Consider the following 12,774-nt stretch of genomic DNA (forward strand, 5'->3'; position numbering starts at 1 on the left):
AAGCTTTGCTCGCCCACCGCTCACCTCCTACTGTGCTCACCTACTGTGCAGCCTGGCTCCTAACAGGGGGTTGGGGACCCCTGACCTAGAATACCCATGCTCTATTAAGAACTAGCAATGGCTTCAAGAATTCCCTAAGGTTACTAACACTCTCATCAAAGAGGCAGTTTTTCTACCTCTGGTAGGATATGTAGTTTCAAATTAAAACACTGAACAAACTTATTTTCAGGGATACTCTGGCTGTTAACATAATTTGCAACCCCATTAACCAAAGAACTACAAATATGTGCCACACAGACCAAAATTGGAAGGCTTAAAGAGTCATAAATTACACAAAAAAAGCTACATTAATACAGGAGTAGCAGTCTGAATAACTCCAATTTATTTAACCTGGGTCCTAGCGTGGGACCTTGATCTGCAGTAAACTTCTAAGAGAGAAAAAAGCAGAAAACTGCCATAGGCTGTAAAATACGTGTGCGTACATAGAGAAAAGTTGGGAAGGATATATATCAGGGTGTTAAAAGTGGTTTATTTTTGAATGTGATATAATCTACAAATTATTCTTAATTTGGGGGAATTCTAAGATCTTGTAAGATCTTTTACAAGATCTTAAAGCATGTACTGCCTTGAATTTGTCAGGGAAACAACCACCATCCTTTGAGTTTACTGTGAAAGGCAAAACATGATTTCCTTAAGGAAGGTCTCCCATTCGTAGCCCACAGCTGAGGAGACTTTCAGACCTTTCTGTCAACTTAAGCTCTGGACTGAAGATTGCTTCTTGAAAATCTGGAGCCTTAATGGAAAGAGTATAAACCAACAAAAACTGTTAAAAGTAAGTCCTCAGATCTAATGAGAAGCAGTATACAGATATTTTTATTATACAAAAAGTAAACCAAGGGTTCTACTTTGGAAGGTAGAGTGAGGAAAAAAAAATGGTTCTCAGAAGTTAAAATGCTTCTGAAGTCAGAAGCTGTCACTATTGAACAGAATTTCAGAAAGAGATAAACTAAAGCTTCCATCACTAATAATTTCTCTCATCATTGGCCTAAATTTGATTGGAAAACTTTGCAATTAATAAAATTCTATCTTTATAACCAAAAACTTTTAGAGTAGAAATTGAAGAGAAGAGTCAGACTTTGTTTCTAAAAATTTTCCAAGAATCAGTATCTGATTTGCATCTCTAACAGCAAGAAGTTGCTATGAGCCAGAAAAACAAATGTAGAAGTTCTCTATTTAAAAAGTTTTCCAAAAATGGAGGCATTTCATTTGTCATATATACTTGTTCTATTAGCTGCCATGATTAAATCAATCAATAATTAGACTTCTTTAAGCATATTAGTAATTACTATATATGTATGGTTATATATATAAAGAAATTCCTGTTGGCATAATTCCCACATTAAAATATGCTCAAGATTTATCTTTTCCTTTATATAAAAAAGTACACTAACCTGTATGACATGTGGATGGAAAGTAGGGGGAGGGGATGGGGTAGAACAAATCAAATTAAGCAAAGGCTCTACACACTGAAGACCTGATTTGTTTTAATTATTGAAGTAGACCACAATTCTGTAGCTTTATGTATAATTCAAGGCCTTGTATAACATGCTAAAGCATAATTTTAAATAAAAGTTTTTAAAACTTATTAAGTTACCACAAAATTCTTAGGATTATGGGATTTGTTGCTCCAGGGTTACCTTAAAATAGAATCTCTATTCTAGGAGCCCTTGTTTATGGAACAGATATTCTTAAGCCTATATGTTTTTTAACTTGATATTTTAGTTCTGCTTAAATTTATCTAGTATAATCCCATAGTCCATTTAACAATGTCTTCTCTTCAAGAGAGTGGTTTCAGCTATGGCTTCACGTAATACCTGGGGGTCCACAACGTACTAAAATCACCAAATAGTACCAAAAAGAAGTGGTTCCTTCTCTTAAGTAATTTATATTTTAGTAAGATACCAGGGGCTTCCCTTGTGGTCCAGTGGTTAACACTCTGCGCTCCCAATGCAGGGGGCCCATGTTCAATCCCTGGTCGGGGAACTAGATCCCACGTTGCACAACTAAAAGATCCCACATGCCACAACTAAGATCCTGCGTTCTGCAACTAAGACCCAGCATAGCCAAATAAATAAATATTTAAAAAAAAAAAAAAAAAAGATACCAAAGAGTGTGCTTCCAATCAATGGCATCATGGAGCCGGCTAAATTTTCAGGAATTTTTGCAAGCCAATTGTTAAACACAGGCATCACTAAAAATTAAATTATTAAATTTACAACTTAATTATTAAAAACATATACACAAAAACCATAACTTCCTAGTTATTTTACTATATTTTACTCTTATCTATGCTCTTGAGGTCTATCATATCTATACAGTAGAAATATATCACATGCTACTATTGCATGTCTTTCCAACTCCATTTTCAGTGACATCACGCTGATAGCTTAAACTCAGCTAGGGTGGAAATATATACACCAGGGAAATTGGCAAATGCTAAAATTCAGGACTTCCCACTTTCTCACAACAGCTGCAGTTATATGTATACCACTGCTTTCAAAAGGTTTTTAAAAAAATTTCCATCCCCCCTTTAAGTAATATACCCATACTTCTATTTGGAAAATATTTCAGAGAACAAATAGAATTTTAAACAGATTTTAAAAGACAGGGGGTACAGGGAATAGGGAGTTATTGTTTAACATGCGGAGTTTCAGTTTGGAAAGATGAAGTTCTGGAGATGGATGGCGGTGATGGTTGCACAATGATGAGAATGTACTTAATACTGCTGAGTTCTTTACATTTTAAATGGCTAAAATGGTAAATTTTATGTGTATTTAAACGCAATTTAAAAACTTTTTAAAAGAAGAAAAACAGTTTGAGAGTAGAATGTTATCCTCCTTGAAGAATTGAACAGAGCATTTTGTGATGAAACCTAGGGGAAGTATTTACTTATTAGCGAAGTCAGTGGGCTGTGGATTAAGCAGGGGACAAAAAAGGAAAAAGGGTGCCAACGCAATGTTGAGAAACAGAAAAACAATGAAGATTCTCTGATCTGAACCCCTCATTTTATAAATGAAGAAATAGTCTAAGTGACTTCCTTCTAGTTCTATTTTCATTACTCTGTTTTTATGTAGACCAAAGTTATACATGACATTAAATCCAATAAGAATCACATAGACGGGGGAAAAATGTAAAGACTTTACCTAATATTAAATTTAAACAGTTTTTTTTAAGTTTTAAATCTCATATCTCTGCAGTTAGTCCATTAAAAAATTCTCTCTGAATATAACCTGGTAGTATGGTACAGAAGAAAAGAAAATAAGAGGATTGAGATATGTGGCAGAAGTTCTAGTCCTGGTCTCACTAACCAGCTATGTGGCCTCCAGTATCTTCCCTCTCTCTGAGTCTCTCCTGTTAAATGAGAGAGATGGAAATCTAGTCCCTGTCAACACTAAACTTCTATTATTTCATTATACTACAAATAAACCAAAGTTTAATTTGTCAAAATGTTAAAATTAAGGAAAGTGTTTCTTTTTTCTAATATATAAAAATTTGGGGCTTCCCTGGTGGTGCAGTGGTTAAGAATCCGCCTGCCAATGCACGGGACACGGGTTTGAGCCCTGGTCTGGAAAGATCTCACATGCCTCAGAGCAACTAAGCCCGTGCGCCACAACTACTGAGCCTGTGCTCTAGAGCCCGCGAGCCGCAACTACTGAAGCCCGCATGCCTAGAGCCTGTGCTCTGCAACAAGAGAAGCCACCGCAATGAGAAGCCAGTGCACCGCAACAAAGAGTAGCCCCCGCTGGCCGCAGCTAGAGAAAGCCCACGCGCAGCAACGAAGACCCAACACAGCCAAAAATAAATTAAAAAAAAAAAAAATTTGACCTTTGAGTTTCAGATTTTAATGTATGTATTGAAAACTACCTTCTACTATTTGTTTTCTTCCTTAACAAAGATGACTGTTGCTTCAGTTTCAGCTGCATCATTTCTGCAACCTGCCCATTGTTCTTCCCAAACACCAAAACCCTATAAGCAATATTGCACTACTCAGAACTATTTACACAGCAGAGACAATATCGATAGGGTTCTAGGATCTGGTGATAAACAGGAAAATTTTTAGTTACACGGTAGGAAATTTACTGACCAATTATGACAGTCTCCAAAACTCATTAGTGTCTGATTAATGGAACAAAATGATATTGCTAAACTTCATTCACATTGGAAGCGTTATAAACAATGAGGTTGCTTTTTAATTAGTTTTGGCTACCTGTCTTATTTTTAGGCATATTAGAATATTTAAAATAAAAGTAGTGAATTTTTTAAAGCCCAAGACATTCATATTTCATATTCGCAGTGTTTCTCTAAATCAGTAATAAAAATAAATGGGAAAAGTTTTATATCAATCCTAAGAGTGGTAAATAAAATATGCAATTTAGCTGGGAAAAGTCCATGGAAATCAATGTTAAAGCCCCAAAGACCACCAAATTACATTGTGCCAATTGGACATCCTTGGAAGAAGACTGGGATTGTAAGGAAGATACTGTACAAACGGGAAAAAAATACTTCAGGAAATAATTTAGAGTTTTAGAGAGCATGCCACATATTTCACAAACACAACATTCTGTCATACTAGTTTTTATTATGATAAGCTTAAGGCTTTAGATAAAAGGCACACTGTATGACATACCACTCAAGTATTTGGCAGCAAGGAGAAAAGAACATAATTGCAGTACAGTTTAAAAAAACATTTCCTCTTTACAAAAACCCATAGATTCCCACTGCCACAATAATGCTCCCTTTCAAAATGACCAGCTCCAAACACATCCTCTTCTGAGAGAGCCTGTCTCAACAACATCAAAACACAGGGAAATGAAGGGGGAAAATATGGCAGCCTTGCCTATGGTGAGAGGAGTTGGTAGAGGTATGTTCTGGACTCAGCAGCTAGGCTTAGAAATACATTTTCCATAGAAACATTGTTTTAAGGGCAAATTAGGTATCTTAATACTCCTAGATCTAGGTTAGCCATATTATCAACCAAAGAATCTACTTAAAGCACCCCTTACATTCCCATCTCTCCAATACAGGTTTAGAAACACCTTTATCTACTCTCATATTTTTTTCATGGCTAAGGTTTACCAAGTCATGTCTTATATTACAATCATTTGTTTGCATGGTAGTGTCACCATTTGATTTCAAGTTTCTTGCTGGCAAGAGCCTTGTCTTTTCACTTGTATATCCCTGGTTTTTAATATGCAGTGAAAAAAGGGAATAGATTAAAGAACATTTATTCATTTGAAAGAACAGCCTGGGAATCCAACCACATTCTAAAGCCTGTTTTAATAAATATTTCAAGCTCTTAACAAGTTGAGCGCCACCTCTAATGTCTACACAATCACAATTGGTTTTTTGTATATTTCTGCTAGAGAGTTGACTATTATCCACTCTCTTCCAGAGAGAACAAACACATGTCTATGCTTGTCTGAAACAGATAAGCAGCAATATGCACAAGCACCCAGTTACAGACATGTTATTTCAGGCAAATAACGACATCAAAGCAGAAGAAAGTGTGAAGTTTCAGGTTCATCAGTTCCTAATCTGCAGGCTTTTATGTAACATTAAGAGAGTAGTACACATGAGCCTGACTTTATCAGTTAAAGTAGTCTTTTTTTTTTAAGCTTTCAGGATCTTAGGTTATTTATGTTAACTGTGCTATGGACACATAATAGACTACAGGGACAGATTTAGATTTTCATAATATATAGAATGAACCTGGTTTAGAAAAAATTAAAATATACCTACAAAAGAATCTATAATAGGGACTTCCCTGGTGGCGCAGTGGTTAAGAATCCACCTGCCAACGCAGGGGACAAAGGGTTCGATCCCTGGTCCGGGAAGATCCCACATGCTGCAGAGCAACTAAGCCCGTGTGCCACAACTACTGAGCCTGCGCTCTAGAGCCCACGAGCCACAACTACTGAAGCCCACACACCTAGAGCCCGTGCTCCACAACAAGAGAAGCCACGGCCACGAGAAGCCCACGCACCGCAACGAAGAGTAGCCCCCGCTCGCCGCAACTAGAGAAAACCCACACACAGCAACAAAGACCCAACACAGCCAAAAATAAATAAATAAAAAATAAATAAATTTTTTAAAAAAGAATCTAGAATATACAACATAGTCTTTTTTTTAATTAATTTATTTATTTTTGGCTGCTTTGGGTCTTCATCGTTGGGGCTTTGTTGCTGAGTGGGGGCCTCTCTTCGTTGCGGTGCACAGGCTTCTCATTGCAGTGGCTTCTCTTGTTGTGGGGCACGGGCTCTAGGCATGCGGGCTTCAGTAGTTGTGGCACACGGGCTCAGTAGTTGTGGCTTGCAGGCTCTAGAGCACAGGCTCAGTAGTTGTGGCGCACGGGCTTAGTTGCTCCGTGGCATGTGGGATCTTCCCGGACCAGGGATCGAACCCGTGTCCCCTGCATTGACAGGCGGATTCTTAACCACTGTGCCACCAGGGAAGTCCTCCTTTTCATTTTATTTTTTAAAAGACTTCTCTGTTATTTATGGTATCCTATGCCTTATAAATAAATAGGGCAATAAAGAGTGTAGAACACAGAAATCAATATATAATTTGATCAGAAGTCATTAAATTTCCCTATATTTTATCCAAAACCTTAACTGGGTGTTTATATGGAAGATTTTTTTTTAAAATTAAGGAACATAGGTTCATAATTACTACAGAACATGAATATTTACAATAATTTTAAATGTTCAGAATGTAATAAAGGAAAAGTGTGGTGGAGGTTTTCAACTTAATAGCTAGAATTGATGTTACTGGTTCTTCATCTCAACCCCCCTGCCCCCCATCTCAAAACTGTACTGAACAATTTGCAGTTTCCCCCACTTGTGCAACACCTCTGGACTTTCACACGCACTGTTTCCTTTGTCTGGAACATTTTCTGTTTCCTTCACTGGCTAATCCCTACTCCTCCTTCCAGTCTCAGATTATATCTCACCTCTAACAAGAAACCTTCCCCAGGTTAGGTGCCTCTTTCCAATGTGCTCCCCACAACAACTGATATTTACTTATCCCATCATGGCATCTGTCTCAATGTATTTATCCATGTCTCCCAGATAAGTTCCTTAATATCTCGAGCCTCTGGTACCAGCCTGCCCTAGTAACACTTACCAAAAGAAAGTATGAAGTACTATCATCTAAAATTGGAGAAATTAAAGAGAGGAGAGGAGGAATTAATAAGAACTACTACAACTCTCACATCTCCTAACAAAAATAAATTGTTCTGAAAGGCTAAATTTATTTTACAGTCACTAATCACTACATGAAAATCTTAAGTGAAAACTTACATTATTTCCTCATTTATAAAATGAAAACAAAAACAATGAATTAAAGAATCAACAATTGACTTATTTAGGACTTCCCTGGTGGTGCAGTGGTTAAGAATCTGCCTGCCAATGCAGGGGACACAGGTTCAAGCCCTGGTCCAGGAAGATCCCACATGCCGCGGAGCAACTAAGCCCGTGTGCCACAACTACTGAGCCCGGGAGCCACAACTACTGAAGCCCGTGCCCCTAGAGCCCGTGCTCCACAACAAGAGAAGCCACTGCAATGAGAAGCCCGTGCACCACAACGAAGAGTAGCCCCCTCTCGCCACAACTAGAGAAAGCCCGCATGCAGCAACGAAGACCCAACACAGCCAAAAATTAATTAATTTTTTTAAAAAATCACACTAAGCAGGTTATAAAAAAAAAAAATAAGTAAGACCTATAAACTGAAAACTGCAAAACACTGTTGAGAGAAATTTTAAAAGACCTAATTAATGGAGAGATAATGTTCATGTATCAGAAGGCTCAATATTGTTAATTTTCCCCAAATTGTTCTTTAGATTCAACATAATCCCAACCAAAATCCCAGTACGCTTCTTTTTTTTATAGAAATTGACAGAAAAATTATTTGGAAATGCAAATTAATTTAAAAGTTTTAGAAAACAAGAGCAATGGGTGACGCCTTATACTAGATGATTTCAAGGCTTCCTAACAAAAATTAACTCAAAATGGACTGAGATCTAAATGTAAAAACTAAAACTATAAATCTTCTAGAAGAAAACATTTGTGACCTCGAGTTAAGCAAAGAATTCTTAGATAGAACACAGAAAGCATAAACCATAGAAGAATAAAATGTATAAACTGGACTCCATCAAAAAATTTTAAGGGAGAAGGCAAATAGATAAAATTAAAGGACTCTTGTAATAATAAAAAGACAACTCAATTTGAAAATAGGCAAAAGATTTTAACAGATATTCACTAAAGAAGATATACCAACTTCAAATAAGCACATGAAAAGATGTTCAACACCATTAGCCATTCAGGAAATGCAAATTGAAACTATAATGAGATACCACTACACACCTACTAGAATGGCTAAGATGAAGAAGACTGACAATAGTACCAAGTGTTGGTGAGGACTTGGAGAAACTGGAACCCTAATACAGAGCTTTGAAAAAGATTTTAGCAGTTTCTTTTAAGATCAATCATACTTTTATCATGCTACCCAAGAGAAATGAAAACATTATGTCCACATAAAGACTTGTATTATAATGTTTAGAACAACTATTCATAATAGGCAAAATCTGGAAATAACAAAGTCCATAATCTGGTGAACAGATAAACAATTTGTGATATTCTAGACAATGGAATACTACTCATCAATAAAAATGGTCCAACTCCTAATACATGCAACAACATGGGTGAATCCTAAAAGCATTATGCTAAGTGCAAGAAGCCAGACACGAAAGACTAGAAGGTTTGTGTATATGATTTCATTTTTATGAACTTCTAGGAAAGGCAAAACTAGAGGTCTGTGGTTGCCTGGGAGTTTGGGAGGTTTACTGCAAAGGGTCATAAGGGAACTTTTTATGGTGAGGGAAATGTTCTGTATCATGACTGGTGGTGGTGGTTACATGACTGTACACATTTATCAAAACTCATGAAATTGTACAACTAAAATTGTTGAGTTTTACTCTATGCAAATTATATCTCAAACTGATTACAAAAAAACAAGTGATGGAGTCACATTTTATTATATCTCATAATTACAAAAAGAACATTAAAACATGCATTCTAAAGTTTTAAACTCAACCATTTACTATACAATACACAAAATTAACACCAATTAAGATTTGAGGCAGGTTACCACAGGAAATATACAGCAAAGATTGTATTCATCACATACTAATTCATCTTCAAACTCAATTAAAGAAAACCTGAGATTTGTCAGAACCTATCCAAATCTGTAACAGAAAGAAGCAAATGACAAAGTACTACTTGTTTAGACAAGCCATAACCACTTTAGCTATAAAATGTATCCTCTCAATATGTTTCATAATGCATTACAGTGGTGAATTTTTAATTAGTTGAAAACATTTTTTTTTCAAATTATAACTTTCTAAAACATATACTTTGTAATAAAATTATATAGTTTTCAGCAACAAAGGTTGTGGTAAATTACTCACAGACACTGAAGAAAGATGTAAGGCAAGAACCAAAATTCTGGTGTACATTCTGCTTTCAGATGCTTTGACAATACTATTGCACTGCTAGCTGTAAAGTACAGTAGTGCAATAAAGTCAGAGCATTCGTTAGCAGTAATAGGTAGGAAAGACACACAAGAGCATCTTGTATCAGTTGAAGCTTCAGTGTGAAAAGAATACAAAGAAGGGTTGCCTCTTTGGACAGAAGACATCCAAAACCTAAGAACATTTATATCAATGTTAAAAAAAAAAAAAAAAGAAGACTAGGATTTAAATATCAAAGTAGTATTGTTTTTTGACAACTAACCTATGATTAATATGCAAACTGAAAACATGCATAGATGTAGAAAGGAATTTTGTAAATATGTTATAAGCTGTATAAGTTATTCACATGGGTATTGTTAATACCTCAGGACTGGTATTAACAAAACAGGTTACAATTACTACTTAAGGCAAAGTTGTAAAAATATTTCTGTTCTGCTGAGATGTGTTGGTTAGCTCCTCCATAGCAATTGACTGATTGACTGCCATATAAAATTAGCCTTTTGAGTAAGATTACCAAAGAAAATAAATGAAAAGTGAAATAATATTTCCCAATTTCTATAAACCCTATCTATCTCTCTCGAATCTAAACTACAATATAAAAAGCACTTACCATCTTATCTCAAGAGTTCACAGACTTCCAGGGAATCAGTGTGTCGTAAACAGGATACCATTAGCCCTACTTAACTGAATGCTATGAAAGGGGATTTTAAAATTTCAGATAACCCCTAAAACATCTTAAATATAAGAGGAAACATCTCCATTTCCTTCAAGTGCAGAAAAATCAAAGAGAAAATAATAATGGGAGGAGGAGACGGCTCTGAGATTTAAGAGGTTTCCTTGGATTCAAGCCAATTAACATTCTAACCTTTTAACTGGTAAGAAACCATTGTGAAGTCAGATATCAACACAGAAATAGAAATAGTATCATAGTATCACATTGCACTACCTTTTGTGTACAATCTCTAGCTGTATCACAAAAGAAAGACACTAGACAAATACCACTCAATCATTAAGTGAAGGGAAAAAAGTTATAGAACAAAGATTACCCTACAATGAGTTTATTCCCCCATTAATAATGTTGACTGATGCAAAAACACTTTCCATTATTTTCACCAACCTTCCTTTAAATGATCCAGTTCAGCTACTTGGTTGGATTGAGCCTACTAAGAAATGAACTCAAATTCAGGACAGCTGGAACATGAGTGTCTTAACCTCAAATCCTAGGCCACATAACTCAGATATTAGAATATTTCAACTCTGCTAGCTAAGGATCAGGTTTTAAAAACAAGTATTTAAAAACAAATGTTTAAAATATCGTACATTAATGCATATACGTGGAATCGAGAAAAATGGTACAGATGAACCTGTTTGCAAGGCAGAAATAGAGACACATGTAGAGAACAAACATATGGACACCAAAGGGGAAAATGGGGGACGGGATGAATTGGCAGATTGGGATTGACATATATACACTAATATGTATAAAACAGATAAGTAATGAGAAAAAAATAAAATTTGAAAAAACAAATGTTTAATTTTCTGAATCAGGGATTAAAACTAGAAAAAAATATGAAAAATTTAAACTTAAGAGGATCAGGATATTTGTCCGATATCTTAAAAAATTAAGATAAGTTCTTTCTTTTCAAAGTTAGATAAAAGGTATTCTATTTCACTTATTAAATATTCAACATTGGTTCCTCAACAAATCCTTTATTCAAGTAATATAAAACCAAAAATCAGAGTATTGTACAGGAAATCATTTACCTTTGGAATCTCAGAAAATAAACCAGTTCACAGATATAACATTTTTTTCTAAAAGCACATGGCAAATCTAAAGGTGAGATGTATGGTCTTATACTACCCAATCAGTACAAAGCAGTAATAATAAAAGTGTAATTGTTCAAATACAATTTTTAAACCCTAATGATTATGGAAACAAACTAATAATTTGAACAGGAAAAAAAAAGTTATGACTAAGTTAGTTAAAAGGAATTTAAGAAGAAAGACCTGTTTTCTTCTCTTCCTCTCATAAAAAGAATTTTTAAAAACTACCCCATCATTCAAACACCTAAAAGTTCTAGTCTGGCTACCTCATAATTTTCTAAAACCTATTTTTTTTTCAAGATGTACACGTAATTGCTTTCCCCTTAAAATAAAATGTGTTCAATCTTAAACATGTCCTGTGAGACTATTGACTCTAATGCAAACTCCAGAAAAGGCTTCATTGGTACCTCAAAATTAAAAGCCAACTTGAGAGGGAAAAAAAAACTGTTAAAAGCAGAATTAGTATCATTTAGCATCTTACAGTTAGGCAGAAATATCCATCTGGAGGGAGGAGTTCATAATGGAGGAGATGGGCAAGGCAATGTTAATATCTGTGCCTGTTGGTGGAATCAAATTACAATACTTAACACTTTTTTTCTTTTGTTTTTTGAAAGACAGTTAATGATAAGAATAACAAAACTTTGAACTAAAAGTTCATTATTTAGGGTTTGGAAAGCTGCAGAAAATTCTTCCTTCTTTGCTGCCATTTCTCACCTTCCCAATTCCCACACACACCCCCCACAAAGAAAATCAAAATTCAAAACGTTAGAAGCAAATGAAAGTCAGTTTTGTATATGAGAGCCACTACAATTCATTAATACATCAGAAGAAAACAGTAATAAGATATATCAAGGTCTCGCATTTTCTGGGGGTGAGGATCTTCCAAGATCACTACACATTGCAGATATTAAAGAGACCCGAGGTTCAGCTTGGAGAAGAGTAGCACAGGCACAAATGATACTTAAGGACTAACGCCAAGGAATGGCAGGGAGAAGAGGAGGGGATTGTGATGGAGATTTTGGCTTTTTTACTTAATCTTGGTATTTTTCTTCAACAAAAAAACGGAAAGGAGTTCAGTGATGGGTGCGTCCTCCAACTTCCCCATTTTAAGGGAAGCCAGCCCAATCCAAACACTCGTAATGCATTGGGGGTAAAGGGACTGAAGATAGAACAACGGAACTAAGAAAAAAGCGCGGGCGATCAAGCCGGTAGTCTAGGGATGGGAGGGAGAGAATAAAGAGGACAAGTGAGGGTAGAATCCAAAGAAAAAACTAGGACGGCCCTCCAGTTTGGCGCCCTCGAGCAGGCCAAGCAGCCGCGGGAGTCCTTCCCAATTATTCGCCCCCGCCCCCTACTTTCACAAT

At 35.9% G+C, this 12,774-nt stretch overlaps 1 protein-coding gene across 1 annotated transcript in view; it reads right to left on the reverse strand.

Annotated features, from left to right (window-relative positions):
• LOC137755393 (spindle and kinetochore-associated protein 2-like) overlaps window positions 1–12,774 on the reverse strand; it is a 31,557-nt gene that overhangs the window by 18,024 nt on the left and 759 nt on the right. The window lies entirely within an intron of this gene.

The sequence above is a fragment of the Eschrichtius robustus genome, chromosome 20 (assembly GCF_028021215.1).
Source record: "Eschrichtius robustus isolate mEscRob2 chromosome 20, mEscRob2.pri, whole genome shotgun sequence".
NCBI classification, from domain to species: Eukaryota; Metazoa; Chordata; class Mammalia; order Artiodactyla; family Eschrichtiidae; genus Eschrichtius; species Eschrichtius robustus.